The sequence below is a fragment of the Falco naumanni genome, unplaced genomic scaffold (genome assembly GCF_017639655.2).
Source record: "Falco naumanni isolate bFalNau1 unplaced genomic scaffold, bFalNau1.pat scaffold_49_arrow_pat_ctg1, whole genome shotgun sequence".
In the NCBI taxonomy this organism is placed as follows: Eukaryota; Metazoa; Chordata; class Aves; order Falconiformes; family Falconidae; genus Falco; species Falco naumanni.
This window is the reverse complement of record NW_024427552.1, coordinates 133,475-153,410: the sequence shown is the minus strand read 5'-3', so window position 1 is coordinate 153,410 and position 19,936 is coordinate 133,475. Positions and strand designations below refer to the sequence as shown.

At 47.0% G+C, this 19,936-nt stretch overlaps 1 long non-coding RNA gene across 1 annotated transcript; it reads left to right on the top strand.

The window, feature by feature from the left end:
• Nucleotides 1-14,757: 14,757 nt before the first annotated feature.
• LOC121082261 lies at nt 14,758-15,578 on the top strand. Its single transcript, XR_005825954.1, has 2 exons — nt 14,758-14,792; nt 15,515-15,578. It is a non-coding gene; the product is annotated as an uncharacterized LOC121082261 (long non-coding RNA).
• Nucleotides 15,579-19,936: the final 4,358 nt, after the last annotated feature.

Here is a 19,936-nt window from a genome sequence, read left to right as displayed (position 1 = left end):
GTGCGGACAGGTAGGAAAATCAGTCCCTGGAGCTAAACACTGTGTGGACAGCCTTGCTCCTCACCTCTCCAGCCTCAATATTTTTGTCCTCAGCCTCATGAGACTTACATCACTTTACATCAGACTTCTTCAACCAACTCTGCAGCTGAATATAGCAAATTCTTGACAGTAATTATTGCCTGCTTTCTTTAGAGAACAGGGTGTAAACAGGAATAAAAGAGGGATTACTTAGTGTGTGTGTGTGTGTGTGTGGGGGGCAGTGGGATAGAAATTAATAAATAAAAATTACATTTCTCAGCTGTATTATTGCTAGTTTGTGCAGATCCCCATGAGGTCTATTGCCACAACCGAAGAGTTGCCCATAGGGAAAATTACAGACACTACTGAAAGACAGTCCAACTTTTCCTCGCTGAACCTTAAAGCAGAAGCTACATAGGTAAAATGGATTGGAGTGATCAAAGAGAAAGAGGAGAAAGGCATCTAGAGATGAACTTCTTAACCCAGAGCTGTAAACCAGGAAACCAGGACGTCAGTGTATTCCAAATGTCTTCAATTTCATAGAAGGCGTGAAATTTCTGGAACTCATGAGCAATATTGGGATGTGTTCTTTTATTTTTTTTAACACATATATCTGTAGAAATTCTCCCACTTCGATCTATGTATATTCAACAACTGGTATTAAAACCAGCACAGACTCTGCCTTCAGCCGCCAGCTTCATATCTAATGCCATTCCATTTTGAAAAGCTATAGGGGCTATTTCTCACACTTCTTCCTGCAGAGCCTTCATGGCACCTGCAGGGTCCTTGGCCATCTCTTCCATTCCTGTGGATCTCTTTGTCACTGCCTTCTCCCATTCAGGAGCCACTAACCAAGGAGTAACCGAGGCCACAAGCAGGCTGATGATCTGGGCTATCATTATGACACCCATTACCTCTGAGAAGCTCATAGGCCACTAGGAGGCACGTGGCCATGAAGGCGAGTTTGAGGTCCCTGGAGTGTCCAGTTCCCTTGGGGGATGGGCCATCAGCAGCCCAGCTGGTTATGGCTGCAGTAAGAAAGGCACCTGGACTCCGAGACAAAGTGTCATTTCAAATGGCCTTGGTTAGAGCAGACTCTCTACACACAGAGCCAATCGTGTCAGCTGTATGCCGTCCCTTCCGAGGCCGGGAACACGGAGTTTACAGCGTTGGGAGGGTGGTGCAGCAAGTGGTGCAGATCCTGCCTGCAGAAGGGTTATCCCACAAGGCTCCTGTCAGCTCTTGAAGTGCTTTCTGCCAAGGAAACCCATTCTAGTCATCACTTCTCGTGTTCTAAGAGGAGATGTTCACTTGGGAGTTGGTAACTGCAGTCCCAGACAAAGGTAAGGGCGTGCGGTTGGCCATTCACCAGCAGCTTCCTGCAGATTTCTTCTTCCAGTATGGCTTGTTCTGCAACCCAGGGGCACACTCAGCACAGCTCAGCCTGAAGGCCAAGAGGTACGTGGAGCACAGCACAGGTCTGCTCAGCTTTTCTGTGACACTCATCACTAACTCCTCCGTGTGCAAAGGTCTTCTGCTCAGATTCTCTCAACCTCCTGATGAAGGTTAGAAGGAGAGCGATATCTCCTTTAGAGCACTAGAGAAAGGGACTTGAAGGCCTTTGTTGAAGGGAAGGTGGAAGAAGATCTCTGACCAACATAGTGCAAAAGCTCTCCTGGACTTGTTTTGAACAAAAAGACAAGGCAGGAGTGGTGAAAATGTGGATGGCACGTTTGAGTCAAGTATGGGTGACGTTGGTAAAGTAGAAATCAAGGGCAAGTCAGCAAGACAAATTGTAGCAGGGCTGAGTAGAGAGGAAAGATCACCTCTACCAACCCTTGGGCAGTGCTCTTCCTAATGCAGCCCAGGATGTCATTGGCCTTATTTGTTTGAAAGGTGCAAAGCCAGGAGAAGAGGGGGCTTTGGGGACACCTAATAACAGCCTTCTCATATCATCTTGGGCCATATCAGCAAGAAAAGGCAGCCAGGTTCTTGCCTGTTGTGCTTGATGGGACTGTGAGGACCAATGGGCATCAGCTAAAAGCAAGGGAAGACAATGTCCTTCCCCATGAAGACAGTCAAGCAGTGGAGCAGATGTCCCACAGAGCTTGTGCCATGTCCATCCTTGGAGCTTTTCAAGCCCCACTTGAAGGAAAGCCTGAGCTACTTGCTTCAACCCCATAACTGATCGTTCTCTGAGCAGCATGTAGGCCTGGACACCTCCTGAGGTCCCTTCCAGCATGAATGATTCTGGATCTCCATCCACCATGGATCTTGCCTTCATAATGGGAGGGAAATCACTCAGGTTTCCAGCGGTGGTTGAAGCCAAACAAAAAGTTGGTTAGTGCGGTGAATGAAGAGATGGGACGCAGCTTAATGCAAGCAAGTTGTCGGTTCATTAGTGATTAGCTGCCCCACACTCCGCGGTCGGTTTCCCTGTATCGGTTGTCCCTGGAAGTCATACTTAGGTCAACATCGATTAGCATAATCATGCCCTTTCTGACATTTTGGACAAAATCCAGGTCCAGGAAGTTGTTGTTTATTCCCCGCAGCCCGAGCAAGACAATTTCTCGTTAGATGACCAGGCTTACCACAACCATAGCAATTCCCCACACCACGCATCGCTGCAAAAGCAGCAGCCATAGCTTCAAACTTGTGGTCAACCGTACCGATTCGGTTACATGCTTCCACCATTTCCACCAGAGCGGGGTTCGGGTTGGGAAGAGACTTCAGTAGCCTTTTACAATCAACATTAGCATTTTCAACAGCTAGTTTTGTTAACAATATATCCCGAGCTTCCGCATTATCTACTTGACGTTCCAAAGCCTGTTTTAGTCTACCAATAAACTGCATATAAGGTTCTCGAGACTCCTGAGTGATGTTAGTAAAGGCTTTTTGTGGCTTTTGTACGTCAGGGACCTGGAAAAAAGCCTTTTTCGCCTCTTCTCTAATTGCCTCGAGAGCCGCACGGGGGCAGTGTTGAGCCTGCGCTGCCGGATCAGCACGTGCACCGGTGCCCGTAAGATGCTCTATTGTCAGTGCAGCTGATGCAGCATCATTATGGTTAACGTACGTGAGCAGGAGTGCTTGCAGTCCCCCTCTCCACTGCGACTCCCATAACGTGTACTGAGTCGGGGTTAGCAGCAATCGTGCTAAAGATTTCAAATCATGAGGAGTCATGACATAAGCATCAAACACAGAAGATAACAGACTTATCAAACAGGGAGAAGAAATACCATGTTCCGTAACAGTGCGGCGCAGTTCTTTAACAACCGAAAAAGAAAGAGCCTCCCATCGTGCTCCCCCTGCCCGACCCTGAGAATACAAGACCGGAGCAACTATAGTTTTAGCCATTTCTAGATCCCCCTCCTTTAAGGCTTGTTTCTTTATTTTTGCCCACACATCACATAGATCAGGAGGGTATAAATCAGGTTCTTGTTCAGGCTCTACCGGTCCCGGGTCAAAGGGGTCTTCTTCTGGTGGATACCCCACTGCATTGACACCCAGGGGTTTAGAGCACTGTGATTTAGAGGCTGATAAGGACAGGGCTATAGGAGCTTGCGACTCCTCCTCCTCTCCTTCCTCTGCCTTTTCTTTTTGTGCTTTCAGAGTCTCAAAAATAACTCTCCATGAAGAGAGCAGACGGTGGGACTCAGTATTGCCTTTTGTCGCAGAATCCCACAATTTCACCCCTGTGTCGTCCCAAAGTTCCCGCGTGAAAATTGTAGTTGCGGTCACTGCAGGCATATTTACTTGCACCCACTTAAGCATTGCTTTAAGGTCATGCCCAGAAATACTTTCCTTATGTTTGTTAAGGAGACCTTTCATAAGCTCATATACGTCTCTTTTTGAGGATGAAACCTGATTCCCCATTACGGATTTCCCACAGCTCACCTCTCAACTCCGGAGGGATTTCAGGCCGGCTCCCGCTTCCTTTCAGCGGATCATTCAAAGTTCCGTGGGATTTGCTGCATGTCGCTCAGATAGGCAATTCGAGAGTCCGTCCACATCAGATCCTTCACCGGATCATGTCGGGGTCACCAATTTGCGGTGAATGAAGAGACGGGACGCAGCTTGATGCAAGCAAATGTCCCTTTATTAGTGATTTTCTTACAATTATACGTTTCTACCTTCTACATATTACACACTGATTGGTTAAATCTTAAGCGTAAAAAACACTGATTGGTTGACATTTAAGGCACACCGTTAAAACAATAGGAACTTATTAGTTTACCTTGACATAGCAACAATTTCTATTCCCAGATTAGGAGGTTTCTTTCTAGGCGGCTTTCTTGATTAACAAAGCTACATATCGGCGCCATCCGTTCCCTTATCTGGCTACTTGTTTCTCTGTCCGCCTGGCTGCCTCCTCAGCTGTAACGGCTCAGGGGTCTGCAGTTAGCTTGTTCCTTGGTTCCCAGGGCTTGTGCCCTGCAAGTTCTAACAAGTCTCTGTTCATCAGGCTATCAGTACTTGGACTCCTGTCCTTGAGGCCTTGTCCTACAGGGGAACACAGACAGACAGGCTGATTCTTTGCACCAGCACTCTGCTGCCTCTTGGCAGGGTTCTTTGTGTGACTTTGTGGGTGATGCAAGGTGAGGGGGTCGCTCTGAGCCAGCTGGCGTTTCCGCACCAGGCCAGAGGCGCAGGATCCCTTTGGGCACAGCTGTTCTCTCATCGTGCGTTCGCTGCTTAGATTTAGTTTAATGCCCTGTCCTATCCTCAAACAGCGTGGCTGTAGCAAACTAGAGAGGAAATGCCCTGCGGTCCCTGGCTCCCTGAGCTTGTGAAATGATCTGTTGCTTTGGGGAGGGACTGAGAAATGGTTTTACGTCATTCGTATGGAAGGTTAAAATGGTGTTGGCCTAGGGCAGTTCTCCATACTGCCCAAGTGACATAAGAGCTTAATCTCACCGAGGTAGGCTTTGCAGAGGACGCTGCTTCCTTTAAAATGTGATTTATTAGTATGAATTAGCATTCATTTTGGGTGTGGAAGTAAATTGGTTCCCATGAAGGGCAAATTGCTGCTCTTCAACTAGAGAGAAGCAGCAGAGCAACAGATGAACATCACCCCAAATAGAAGTAGGGTGAGATAACTCCCAGGAGCACTCATGTCCAGTACTTTGTCCCTTGTCTTGCCCTTGAACTGGTGAGTGTGTGGCATTAGGGAGCTGTGCCAGCAAGGTCCTCTGCACAGCTGCAGCGACACCCTGGCGGTTTCTGCCAAGCTGGGTTTTGTGCTCCTTGCAGGGCATTGGGGGAGGGATGTGGGCCGCTTGGTGAGGAGCACATGGGTGTTATACAGCAGAACCAGAATTTTGTACAAATGGAACGTTTCGTCTTGTACTTGATGGAGTGTGAGTCAGCAAAGTCCCGCAGTGCTGTCGCTCAGCTAGAAATGCATCAGTAGCATGGTCAGGATGTGCAGAGCACCTTGCAAAGCCCTTGGCCAAGAGGCAGGCTTTGGGAAATGGTTCTGTAAAGCCACCTGCGCTGGGCTTGCAGTTGCTTGCCTGCAGAGTATCTGTGTGTTAGTTGTGGAAGGCTCAGGAGTGCTGCCTTTGAACAACCTCTACATCCCTGATGCTGCACGATCCACAGGGACTGTGGGTAACCCAGTGAAGTGGGATGCGGGTCTTCCTGATGGGGAGTTGGTTTGTATAATTCTCTTGCTTTGAATCTGTTCTTCCCTGGAGTAAGTCTGACTTCAGTGAAGTCACTCCTGATTGAAAGGAGTAAAATTGTGGCTAAGCCCTAAGTAATAGGGCCATGTGAGTTGTTAGTGGCTGAAATGCCACGTAGCCCTTTCTTGGAAAATGAGCAGTTTCCTACTGTCTCGCAGTCATTTGGGAACGTGCCACGTGGTTGGACTGTCAGAAAAGAAATAGCTGGTGTGCCTCTTGGTTTATTGGTGTTATAAATGAACTGCTAATTTTTCTGCTGGGCAACATTTCCAATTTGTTACTCTTGCTGCTTCTGATTTGCACGTTTCTGTTTTATGGCTCCAGTTGTACAGCGTGGGTGTTCTCGTGCCAGCCCACGTTCCCGTGTGTTCTTGCGTTATGGTCTGACGGCCTCTGCTGAATTGGAAACCATTGTGGCACTGACTGGCAGATAAACAACAGACAGAAATACTTCCATTTGTGCGTCCTACAGGCTTATTAATAGTTTATTGTAAAGGAAGAAGGAAGTAAGAAGCACATAAAAACATAGCACAGCTTATTCTGTGTTGTCCTCTTGCTCTTTTCACTGTAGCAGTGCACTGTTTTCAGGCAATGCAAGTTCAGTCTGTGAGGTTTGTGAAATTCATTGCTGATGCTCCGTGGAGACTGAATTAATGCTCATTGATTACTATGGAATACGACAGGACAGCGAGTTATTGCATTACTGAAGTCCTTTAAAAGTCAGCCCAGCCCTGTCAGATGTTTTGTTGTGCACAGAAGCTATTCCAAGAATACTTTTAAGATGACTCTTGTGAGGAGGAAAGGGGCAGAAGACCAAGGCAAATGGCCCGGCGCCACATGAACGTGAAGCCAAGTGACTCATTTCAAAGACTCCTGTGAACCGGCGGCTGAGGGGGGCAGGCGCAGGGGCACCCCCTCTGCTGCAAACACATCTTCATCCTCCGGTCTCTCCTGTCTTGTGATGGCCCTTATTTTCCAGCCTTTCTGATACCAGGGTTTCAGCGGGAGCTTTCCCTGCTTGGCTTGCCGTGTTACCTCATGCTACAAGGATCTTTTCTGTGCAGGTTGGCTGCTGCAAGGAGTTCAGTGAAGCGTTTGGGATAGGTTATGCAGGGAAACTGACATCCGAGTTTGGGGTTCTGGGCAGTTAGGGTTGATATTGGTGTGACAGTAATTACTGTTAGCCTGAGTTTACAAAGAGCCTGAAACAGCACCAAAGACGAGCAGCTGCTTCAGTCTCAGTGGGTGCCAGTTCAGGTGCCAGTGGTGATACCTGGAAGGCCAGAGCTTGTAATTTACTGCTTGTCACAGGGGAGCACGAGAAGGGGAACCATCGTACGACTGTCTGTATCTTCCTTGAAATTGAGAGGGGAGTTGTATGAAGGATGAAGTCGTATTTGCATGAAAACCTATAGCCTGAAGCTGTGTCTAAACACAGCAAACTTTAAAGCATAGATGGGATGCAACCCCTCTGTCATCCAGGCACGTTTATTTAGAAACCTGGTCTTAAACAGTCTGCTAAGGGTTTGCAGTTGCAAAGCAGAACAACATTTTGCACTGGTCTCAACTGTGCCCCTAGGCTGCAAGCAAGTGCGTAGCAGAGTTAGCGCCCTGGTAACACGAGGCAGTGCTGCAGCAGAGACTTTGCAACCTGTGGCCCCCAAGGGAGGGCAATTCAGATTTCAGAAGCTTAAGGGACCATGGGTTCACAGCGGCACAAACAGCCAGCTTCTGCCTAGCACCCCTCTGCCTTGGCTTTCCCCCTGTTTGGGCTGACGCTGCATTCAGCCTGGTGCAAGGTCCCACTTTGGTGGGGTGGTAGAGCGTGGCTGAAGGGTCAGCCCGCTCTGAAGTGCTGAGTCAAGCCTTGCACGGGATGCCATGTCCCACGGTGTCCCTGGAGAGGGGGCTTGGAGCATAATGTGCATCTGCAGGAATGGCGAGAGGCATCTTTCTCTCTCAAGGTTGTGGTTGTCTCTGTGAAACCAAATCCTTGCTGCTTTAGCCTTGCCCTCAGGTCCATGAAGAAAGAATTCCCTTTCCTTGTGCGCTGCTGTGCAGGTGGTCCCAGTGCCCCTCACCAGCAAGGGAGCTGGGAAGGCTGCCAGTGCTTGCTTTTGGGAGGGATTTATTTCTTGGGCTCTTAATTGCATTGCTGTTGATCCATTTGCTCCTTAGCAATGACAACGACTTGACAATTACTTCCTTTTATTTCCTTCAAGTAGCTCCAGTTGTTGAAGTTCCTTTTTTCTTTATCCTCCTGCTGATCTGAACTTGCATCCTCCCCTGCCTACCCGGCACCTGAAAGAGGGAGCTAAGTAAATATGGCATGCCAAGACTTAATAAGGCAGGTAGCTTTCAATTGGCTTTGCAATGCCTTTGTTACAGTAGTGTGGCCAAAAGAACAACAACAACAAAAGCAAATAACATTCTTCATTTGCTAATGAGTTTCTGAGGATCGAAACAGTGCAGGACGTGAAGTACCCAGATAACAGGTGCTTTAAATTCATATGGGCTGCCCATAGCTTTTATTTTAGAGGGCTTAGCTGCAAGATTGAGTACAAAATTGCCAATTCAGAATGACTTGCTGAAGGTGAAACGCTTTCCTGAAATGCGGTATTAAATCATGCAGGTTGCTTGCTGCAGTTCCCTTCCTAGTATTTTACCTTCCAAATAGGAAAAGCAAAAGCCCTTGTGCAGTTTCTAGGGTGAATATTTGAGATGTCTAGAAAAAGAGATTATTCTTTTTGTCTTGGATGGGGCAGCATCTGTGTTGACAGCCTTAAACCCCAGCTGAGCAGGTGGTAGGCGAGGTGCTGGGTGGTGGGTGAGGCGCTGGCTGTCAGCGCCTGTGTTAGAGCAATAGGTACGTGTGTGTGCATGGGCTGGCTGCCTTAGGGCCCTTCCAGGAGGGGATGGGGATGGGAGCAGAAATCTCAGCCATGGAGGAGTCTGGATCAGTTCTGCTGAAGGGAGTTTGCTGCTGTATGCAATTCCTAAATCAAAGTGCTTGCTGCTTCAACAATGATAAAAATATCAAATTAATTAAAAGCACTGAGGAAAACATCAGGGCAGCCAGTGAGTGATGAGAAGCAGAGCTTTTATCAGCTCATCAACAAGAGCACTGCTGGGGGTAATGGCTCCTGGCCCTATGGCAGCAGTTTTACCACTGATTTCAGTGGGGGCAAGGTGAAAGTTCCAGCGCAGCAACGCCACGCCATACATCTGGAGACTGCTCTGCTCATCTCTACAGTAACAAGATTTTGGTAATTTGATTTGCCTTCCTGCTGCTAAACGCCAGACAGCCAGGATGGGGGGGGTATTGCCTGGCTCTGTTCTGCAGAAGGCAGTGGCTGGGACTGCACAGCCGGCTTTGCTCTGGTGGGGTGTCTGAGTGTCCCCCGTGTGCAGCTCCCGATGCCGCCTGCCTGGGGTGGGTGTGCTAACCAGGCACCCCGTCACTTACTCCTCTAGAACAGACCTTACAGAGGGGTGTGATTAAGGCATCAGCCAGAGCTGTCTCTGTGTCCCCTGAGGCTGGGGTGAGATGTAAAGGGAAACGGAGTTCAGACACAGGAAGAACTAACACCCTTTAACTCTAGCGCAGAGCTGGCGTAGGCTGCTGAGGGCAGGGGTGGAACTGTTAGTGCTTTTAAGTACTTGTGAAACCTCTTGCAAAAACAGTTTGGGTCTGGAGCTGAGCCAGCTCTGGTGTGGGGAGATGGATCAGGTGGCTTTTGAAGGGTGCGTGTCCCCAGCCTTGGCCCTATAATGCTGTGAGAAGGGGCAGGAAATACAGCCGTACCCTACACTGCCCTGACACTGCCGCAATTGTCTGATTCCGTACGTCACCAGCTTGTGAAGTATTTCCCCAGCGACTGACCGTTGATCACGTATGTGGTGAAGTCCTTTTGAAAGTGTACCTGAGCATCCCCTGCCAAACTTCAACGAGGTCGCCGCGTTGCTGGCACTGGAGTTAGTGCTGTGGCACAGCTGGGTTCTCAGTGGTGCTTCCAATAGTCTGCGGTGGCGATTGAAGCAGGTTCCATTAGTGCTGTGATCCCTTGCACGAAGAGACTGTTCTGGTGTCTCAGAATCAAAGCATCAGATAATTGTGGTGCTGCCAGCTTGCTGCGAAAGCAGGTGAATCAATGGGGTTGTTTCTTCTTTGCAAGTTAACGACCCTGTGCAAGTCATGCTACTGGAATGAAAGCTCATGAAGGTAAGAAGTACTATTGCGTTACTGAATGATACTGCTACAGTCCTAGAAAACAGCAGTTTTCCTTCTGCCGTGGGAATGGTGCTAAAAGCATTGTGCTGAGATTGTTTCTTTCCCTGCAGGATTATTTCCACGAGCTCATCTGCATCACAGAAAGGGAGAAGTTTGTTGTGCCTATCCGAGCTATAGGTGCCCGAGCTATCCTGGACTTCCCCGACCAGGTGAACTTCTCAGCCTGTCCAGTCAAGTACAGCACCCAGAAAACACTGCTGGTTCGCAACATTGGTAACCGGGTGGCCCGCTACTGCATCAGCACGCAGAGGTAGGGAGCTCATCTCTTTTTGTGCAAAACACTGTGGTGTGATAATATAGTTGGGAAACAGCGACAAAAAGGAACCAGAGCATGTGAGCTGCCGTGCTGCTGCCGTGGCTGGAGATGGGCAGGGCACGTGGGTTTTGCTGTTGATTATAGTGTTTGAAGCATGGCGCAACCTCTGCTTAAACTCTGCAAGCTGCAGAGTGGAGTTTTATAGTGCAACAGTGTCTTCAGTGCACAGCCATGCAAGGCTGATTCTGTTAGACTGAAAGAGCAATTGTAAGAAGGCAGCTGGACTGCCCTTGGGCTGTGGAAGATCCTGTGGGGCAGACGACAGCTCTAGGAGCTCAGTTCCTGCAGACCAAGGGCAGTGTTAAGAAATGGGCAAGCTCTGAGCTGGTGGAAGAGACATTTAAGAATTTATCAGCAGCTTTATCAGCAGTTTGTCTAGAGTAGCAAGTGCAATCAGAGATGATAGATCAAAGCAATTGGTATTGAGACCCTGACAAAAACCCTGTGGGGTCCAGAACCTGGTTTTCCAGTAGGTTTGATCTGGTCCCTGGGATCCAATATTCTTCATTAGAATGAGCTCTTAAGTGGAGATGAGCTGGCAGCAGCTTCAAAACTGCACTTTAGCCCCAAAGCAGAATGCCAATGGGCGCACAGGCAAAAGGTGCAGCAAATACCTGGTGCGTGGGTTGGGAGCCTCTTGTAGAGCTTTGTCTCTCTCAGATCTCCTGGAAAGTGCTCTAGCACTTTGTAGTAGCTACCGGTGAGAGAGAGGGGGGTTAAGAGATAGGGTAAAGTTTAACGATTATAATAGTCTGCTTAGCTGTTTGCCAGATCTTACATGGTTTGCTTGGGTGTTGTGATAAGGTATACGGGAGTAAAGAGCCTTATGACCATGTAAGTCCAGCTTTATGACCATATAAGTCAAAAGAACAATTACAACCTTGCAAGAACAAGCCAAAGCTGGTTCTGCAGTTTGGACAAAAACCAGGACGCTACTGAGCCTGCGCCAGATGTGGGAGGTCACGAGGAAGACTCGCCTGCCTTCATCCTCAGGACCCCTGACGACCACCACCAGGGGACACTGCGCAAACTCAGTCGAGAAAAAAATATGGAAATGGCTCGCAGAACTAATTTTAATACGAAGCGGGGATAGGTAATGCATATGTATAGGCGTATTGCAACACATTATGAATATGTAATGAGATGCCTTATAAAAACAGAGCAAGTTTTCGTGTCAGGCGCGCACAGTTTTGGCGGGACTACCCCCCGTGCTGCCCAGCGCTGAATAAACATACCTACTTCACAATCTTACTGATTGTGGAGTCTGCTTCCCGCACGTCAGTTTTGGCGAGCCAGCCAGGAGGATGTCCACTCGGCTGCAGGACCGACTGCGGAGCGGACGCTCCTAGGCGCGCCCCGAGCATTTTACTCGGAGGAGTCTCCGCTGCCAGCCGATCACCGCGGGAGTGGACAACAGCCTCTTGAAGCTGCGGATTTAACGGTATGTTTAACGAAGGGACTTGAGCGTACGCACATTCGGGGCTGCTGATAAATCGCGCAGAGACGTCTGGCGTGCAGCATAGTGCCCGTGGGTTGGGTACCTGTAGGGTTTGGGACTGCAGTTTGGGACTGCAATTGGGAAACTCGCTGGCCGATAGAGCGGCCGGTAGCGATCTCGGGGATAGATCGACTGAGTTTGAGGTAACCACTGTATCTCGTTGTTGGGAGCCAGGAGAGGCAGGAGAGGGGTAAGCGAGCCTCTTGTAATTCACACAATATTTGCAGCTGCTAAAAGGTTGTTAACTGGAGCAATGCTATGTTAGATTTCTCTTGGTATTGATTTTGGTTATGGCAATAAGGCATTTGGAATAGACTACCGATTTGAATTTGTCGAATCATAGTGTTTGTGTGAAGTGATGTGTGTGTGATTTTCTCTGAGTGCATGGACGTCCGTGAGAGTGGAATTGAGTGAGAATAAGTGAGAGTGTGGCTGACAGGCGTGAAAAGAGAATTTAAAAGTCAGTTTAAATTCCTTAAGAGTATATTGAAAATGGGTAACACCCAAGGAGGGATACTAAAAAAGAGTCCTCTGGGTTGTATACTCGCCTATTGGAAGGATATTGTTGGGAAGGGAAGCACAGAAAGTAAAAAGACCCTCATTAAATATTGTAATCAGTGGTGGCCATTGTATAAGTTAGAGGGCAAAGTTAAATGGCCGTTTAATGGAACATTGGATTATAATACTTTGTTACAGCTTATGCTGTTCTTGAGAAGAGAAGGGAAATGGGATGAAGTGTCATATGCAGGTATGTTTTTCATGCTGCGAAACCATCCGGAGTGGCAAAGGGACTGTGGGATAACACCCCCACAGGACCCTATGGTACTCGCATTGGAGCGAGAAAATAAAGGGGGTAGAAGTAAACTGAAAAGATGCTGTTCTTCCTGCAGCATTGGGCAGAGGTGTACAAAGGCAGACAAAGTTCACCAAGCCCCAGAACAAGACTTAAATGACTTCCAGGATGCGGACTCGGAAGGAGCTTCAAATCCTCCTGATAGCCCTGTATCTTCCCACACTCGGCAGAAGTCTGCCCTGACTACTTTACAAGCACCCCTCCGAGAGGCGGTGGGGCCAGATGGTGGAACAATGCTAATTAAAGTGCCTTTCTCCACTGCTGATTTGGGAGAGTGGAGAAAGATTGCAAAGGATTATAGAAGTGACCCGATAAGTGTAGCCAGGCATTTCCAATTTATTGTAAAACAACACAATCCCGATTGGAATGATATACAATTATTCTTGGAATATTTGACTGAAACTGAAAAACAGCTAGTTCTGAAAACAGCAGGAAATTTGGCCGAAGACCATTATAAAATTACAGGACGGGATGTTAAGGAACATTTCCCCCTCCAAGACCCAAAGTGGGATGCTAATAGATCGGCACATATGCAAAGATTACAGGAATATCAGGAATGGGTTTCGAAGGGAATGGAGAGAGCAATTCCCAAAACTATAAACTGGTCAGCTTTATATGCAGTTAAGCAAACTCCTTCTGAGTCCCCGTCTGAGTTCCTGGATCGGCTGAGGGATGTGATGCGTCGTAACACGCCGCTGGACCCTGGGTCTGAGGTAGGGATCCAGCAATTAGTTTCTTTATTCCTGGGTCAATCTGCAGGGGACATAAGGCGAAAACTTCAAAAGCTGCGTTCTACAGAAGGTAGAAACTTAGAGATACTGTTGGATGAAGCGTGGAGGGTGTTTAGTAATAGAGAAGAAGAATATCGGCGGGGACAAAAGAAATTGATAGCTGCCGTTCAAGAAAAAGGGGAACGGAGAGGTGGTAGGCGAGATTCGTCTCGATTGGAAAGGGATCAGTGCGCTATATGCAGGGGCTTTGGTCATTGGAAAAGGGAATGTCCTAGAAACAGGGAAGGGGGTCGGAAAACCTCGGCGAATGTGAAGATAGCCAATGTAATAGAAGACTGACGGGAACCTGGGGAATCTACCCTAGCGGATCCACTGGTTATAATTAAGCTAGGGGAAAAGCAGCAACAAGTGGAGTTTTTGATAGATACAGGAGCGACATATTCGGTTTTGAATCAAGCCTTAATGCCTTTAGGAGATGATTACGTTGTAGTACAGGGAGCAACTGGTCAAAGTGAAAAGGCGTATTTTTGCGAACCTTTAAAGTATAAATTGGGAAAACAATGGGGTATCCACAAGTTCTTATACATGCCCAACTCCCCAAAGGCACTTTTGGGGAGAGATTTGTTGGAACAATTAGGAGCAAAGATCACGTTTGAAAAAGGGGAAATTACTCTGGAGGTAAAGGATCGACAATATACACAGGCATTAAGTCTAGTCCTAACTAGTCTCCCCTCGGAAGGGAAAATTGATGAGGAAATTCTGAACCAAGTGTATCCAGGAGTCTGGGCTACTGATGTGCCTGGAAGAGCGAAAAATGCTCCACCTGTTGAAGTTAAGATAAAGGAAGGTCAACGACCGGTAAGGATTAAACAATATCCTCTAAAGAAAGAGGACAGGGAAGGAATCCGGCCAGTGATAGAAAAATTTTTGCAGCTAGGACTATTAAAGGAATGTGAGTCTGAATTCAATACTCCTATATTACCTATTCGGAAGTCAGATGGGTCATATAGGGTGGTTCAAGACTTGCGCGCAGTGAACAGGATTACTGAGGATCTCTACCCAGTCGTGGCAAACCCGTATACCCTACTGACTGTATTGGCACCTGAATTAATCTGGTTTACTGTTCTAGATTTAAGGGATGCTTTCTTTTGCCTCCCTCTCCACGAAGCCAGTCAAAAGTTGTTTGCATTCGAGTGGGAAAATCCTAAAAGTGGTCGAAGGACCCAGCTCGCTTGGACGGTGTTGCCGCAAGGATTCAAGAATAGTCCTATCATCTTCGGCAATCAGCTTGCGAGAGACCTGGAATCCTGGGAAGCCCCGTCCGAGAAAGGAAAATCGTTACAATATGTGGATGACATCCTGATCACTACCAACACAGAGGAAGATTGTATGGCGTGGACGGTGAGTCTGTTGAATTTCTTAGGGCTTCAAGGATACAGGGTGTCCAAGAAGAAGAGCCAGGTAATGCAGCATAAAGTGAATTATTTGGGCTATGAGATCAGTGCAGGACAGAGAACTTTGGGGCAGGCCCGCAAAGAGGTGATATGCCAAACTAAAAAACCCCAGACGGTAAAGGAATTGCGAACCTTTCTGGGAATGACAGTGGTGTCGATTGTGGATCTACAATTATGGACTGCTTGTTAAACCATTATATGCGCTGACAGCGACTGAGCAGAAACACCTCAAATGGAATAAAGAGGCTGAACAAGCTTTTGAACAACTAAAGAAGGCTCTGATGTCAGCCCCGGCTTTAGGACTCCCGGATGTGGGTAAGCCGTTCCTCCTTTTTTCTCACGAGAAACAGGGCATTGCCCTAGGAATATTGGCACAGGAGCTAGGTCCGTATCGTCGGGCAGTTGGCTACCTCTCTAAACAGTTAGACGCGACTGCAAAGGGCTGGCCTGGATGCCTAAGGGCAGTTGCGGCTGTGATACTAAATATACAGGAAGCCCAAAAATTCACCCTGGGCCAGAAAATGACTGTTTTTGTGTCCCATGCAGTGTCAGCAGTATTGGAAGCAAAGGGTGGACACTGGCTATCTCCACAAAGATTCCTGCGATATCAAGCTGTAATAGTGGAACAGGATGATGTGGAAATCGTGGTTACTAACATTGTCAACCCAGCTTCTTTTCTCAGCGGAAACACAGGAGAACCAGTGCATCATGACTGCTTAGAAACTATTGAAGCGACATACGCAAGTCGCCCAGACTTAAAGGATAGCCCCATAGAAAACGGAGAAAACTGGTTCACAGACGGGAGCAGCTATGTCCTGAATGGCAATCGACACGCAGGATACGCCATCACCACCAGTCAAGAGGTAATAGAGTCAGGACCTTTGCCCATGAACACCTCCGCACAAAAGGCAGAAATAATTGCCCTAACTCGAGCCCTGGAGTTGGCTCAGAGCAAAACTGTAAACATTTACACAGACGCAAAATATGCTTTTAGAGTTGTACACGCACATGGAGCAATTTGGAAAGAAAGAGGTTTATTGAACTCCCAAGGGAAAAATATCAAACATGCAGAAGAAATTCTGAAGTTACTAGAAGCTGTCCAACTCCCTAAGAAAGTGGCAATTATGCATATTAAGGCACACCAGAAAGTGAGCTCAGATTTGGAAAAAAGGAATGAACTGGCGGACAGAGAGGCAAAACAAGTGGCCAAAACAAAAATAAAAGTAGTAGGGGCTTTAATCCCCGATAGGCATATTTCCCTACAAGATAAACCAAAGTACACTAAGGAAGATCAGAAACTTATTTCAGACTTAGAAGGGTCATATAATGAAGAGAGATGGGCTTATACCCCACAGGGAAGACTAATTGTTCCCTCATATTTACTGTGGCACTTAATACGGGAAGAACATAGGAAGAGACATTGGGGAATGGAGGCTCTGTATAAGCATCTGATAAAAAATATTGTGGCTAGAAACTTATATACCACAGTGAGACAGGTGACTCATCAGTGTGACCTTTGCCTCCAGACTAATCCAAAGAATACTCCCAAACTAGAAATGGGCCAGATTGGAAAGGCCTGGACAAGAACGGCAAGTTGATTTCACAGAACTTCCAAGAAAAGGGGGGTACCGATATTTGCTGGTATTAACTGATACCTTTTCAGGTTGGCCAGAAGCATTCCCAACCAGAACTGCCAAGGCTCGGGAGGTAACTAAAATACTAATACAAGAAATAATACCGCGTTTTGAGGTTCCAACAACCATATCCTCTGACAGAGGACCACACTTTGTTTCAAAAATAGTGCAACAAACCAGCCACCATTTAGGTATAGATTGGCAACTTCACACCCCGTATCGCCCTCAGTCGAGTGGCCAAGTGGAGAAAATGAACCACTTAATCAAACAGCAAATTGTAAAGTTGGGACAAGAAGCAAACTTGCCATGGCCTCAGTCTCTCCCTTTAGCCCTTTTGCGTATACGGACAAGACCGAGGGTGAGGGAAGGACTGAGCCCTTTTGAAATTCTGTATGGACGCCCCTATGGAATACAAAAGGGGTCATCAATGCAAATTGGGGATGAAATTATGACTTCCTATATGGTGGCATTGAGCAAGCAGCTCAATAAAATTGAAAAACATGTAATTGGGACCCGAGGAAAGAGTCTGGATGGGCCTGTACATGATATCCAACCTGGAGATTATGTATATGTAAAGTCTCTTACAGAAAAAACCTTGAAACCACAGTGGGAAACATCGTAAATAACCCCCTCATAAACAGACCAACGAGTTTCCACAGTTTTGCGCGATGGTTCATTCTGTTTTTAGGGGTTAGTGAGTTGGAAAAGGCAATAATAAACATCTCAGCTATAATAGAAACAGTGGAAAATAGGACAGTTGATGCCCTCCTGGCACTCCAGGAGGAAGTTACTGACTTATCGAAAATAGTGTCACAGAATCGTATGGCTTTAGATTTGCTATTAGCCTCCCAAGGGGGGGTATGCACTGTGATCAATGTAGATTGTTGTATGTATGCAGATCAAAGCAGGCGAATCACTGAGGACCTCCAAGAAATTAGGAAACAAGTAAATATTCTACATAAAGTGACACAAGATAACATTTCTTGGGGCTTTTCTGAATTATGGGAGAAATTGACATCCTGGTTGCCCAATCTAACATGGTTAAAACAATTATTTGTAATGATCATTGTAATTGTCTTTCTATTTTTAATTATTAGTATAGCTATCCGTTGTGGATTTTGGTGTCTTAAGGGAACTGGAAATTCCTATAGTGAATGGAAGAGAAATCAACTGCGACAAAAATTAGAATCTAATCAATACTTCGAGTCTGAGTAAAAGAATTTACTAATTTCTTTGAAAAGGGGGGACTGAGAGAGAGGGGGGTTAAGAGATAGGGTAAAGTTTAACGATTATAATAGTCTGCTTAGCTGTTTGCCAGATCTTACATGGTTTGCTTGGGTGTTGTGATAAGGTATACGGGAGTAAAGAGCCTTATGACCATATAAGTCCAGTTTTATGACCATGTAAGTCAAAAGAACAATTACAACCTTGCAAGAACAAGCCAAAGCTGGTTCTGCGGTTTGGACAAAAACCAGGACGTTACTGAGCCTGCGCCAGATGTGGGAGGTCACGAGGAAGACTCGCCTGCCTTCATCCTCAGGACCCCTGACGACCACCACCAGGGGACACTGTGCAAACTCAGTCGAGAAAAAAATATGGAAATGGCTCGCAGAACTAATTTTAATACGAAGCGGGGATAGGTAATGCATATGTATAGGCGTATTGCAACACATTATGAATATGTAATGAGATGCCTTATAAAAACAGAGCAAGTTTTCGTGTCAGGCGCGCACGGTTTTGGCGGGACTACCCCCCGTGCTGCCCAGCGCTGAATAAACATACCTACTTCACAATCTTACTGATTGTGGAGTCTGCTTTCCGCACGTCACCGGCAAGCTCCTTGATCTTCAGTGCCTTCTGAAATGGGTATGTGGCCCTGTTGGCCAAATATACACGTTCCTTGGGAGGCCACAAGCACGTGGTATTTCGGCAGTCTCCTGGTCAAGCGCCCGATGTGTGCTGTGTCGTGGACAGCCTGTACTGTTCCTGTTGGTCTCAGAAGACAGTCACTGTTTTTCCAGTTTGCTGAACTGGAGAAGGTAATGCATTTTGGCCACTGCACCTGCAAGGAAACCAGTTCAGCTGACTGGTAGTTGGCTCCGAGTTGCTTGGTCCCAGAGGTCTTGGTGCAGGAGCTGAGGTCCAGAACGCAGCAAAGACGTGCCGTCTGCCTTAGTGCACCTGAGTTGCTTCAGTTTCTTCCCCAGGAAAACAGGGGTCAAGAGAAGGCTCTTTGCTCTTTCTCCTGGGAAGCGTGAAGGTCCAAGAGGCTCCTACCAAAGCCTGGCAAGGCTACGGAAGCAGGCTTCCAGGGTGCTATTCAAGCAGGCTGCTGCTTGTCACTGTGGAAATACGTAGGCAGGACCTTGTAAATCCCTGTACAGCTTCCCTCTGGGATTTCCAGATCTAGTCGTCACCACCAAAACAGATACCCAGTCGTGTCTGGCATCTCTTGGCAACGTCCTTGCCAACTGTTCTGTTGGGTGATCCAGCTTATGTTGAATCCTGCTTGATACGATTTTTATGCTGAAGTTCAGCAATTGAATATTTCAGTCCTGATTTGCAACAAAGGGATGGGAAGCGTTACGAAAGCTTTATTTCAAACTACACAAGAAAGTACAATTCTGAATAACTGGATTGCATGTGTGCAGAGATCAAAAGCTGGTAAGATTTCCCATGTCAGCCAAAGGCATCTCTTCCATTTTGTTACAAACTTTTGAAAGCCAGTTTGAAATTTCAAACTGATGATCTTTGAATATAAGCAGCATTTTATTTTTTTATTCTAATTAGGTCACCCCCACTTTCCTTCGGATTTCTTTTTAAATACTCTGAGGTTCCTGTCTTTTTGCTCGGTTTTTTTTTTTGGTTTGGTTGTTTTTGGGTTTTTTTTTGGCTTTTAAGTGTTCAGCAAAATGTCGTAATGAATTCCTCATTGGGAACTTTCTTAAAGGTTGAGTTCCTCTAATGCCCGTCTGTCTACCATCTGCCTATATATATGCACAGGTGTATAGGAAATATTGGAAATTTGGGGAACATGTGAAATGGAATTGGGCTGCTGGAGAAGATAAAATCATAGAATAACTTTGGAAGAGACCTCTGGAGATCATCTGAGCAAACACAGTGCTCAAAGCAAGTGTCAAAGTTTGATCAGGTGTGCACACAACACGAAAAGTAAGACCAAGTGATACCAACCTTCGTCTTTCCTCCTCCAGGCTGTGCAAAGCCCTTTATCCCAGCATCTCCTTGTACGTCCTGTGCTGCAGCCCCTAAGCTCCCTTTCCGTAGAAAGGTTTTTGTGCCCACCAGCCTGTACTGCCAGGGATTCTTCCACCCCAAATACAGGTGTTTGCATTTCCCATCCCTCGGCTGCATGCAGTTCTGCTGTGTCCCCTGAATAGCAGCCCAGCAGTCCGGTATCTCGACTGTACTCCCCCAAGCTTGCCTGGAAGCAGCTCTC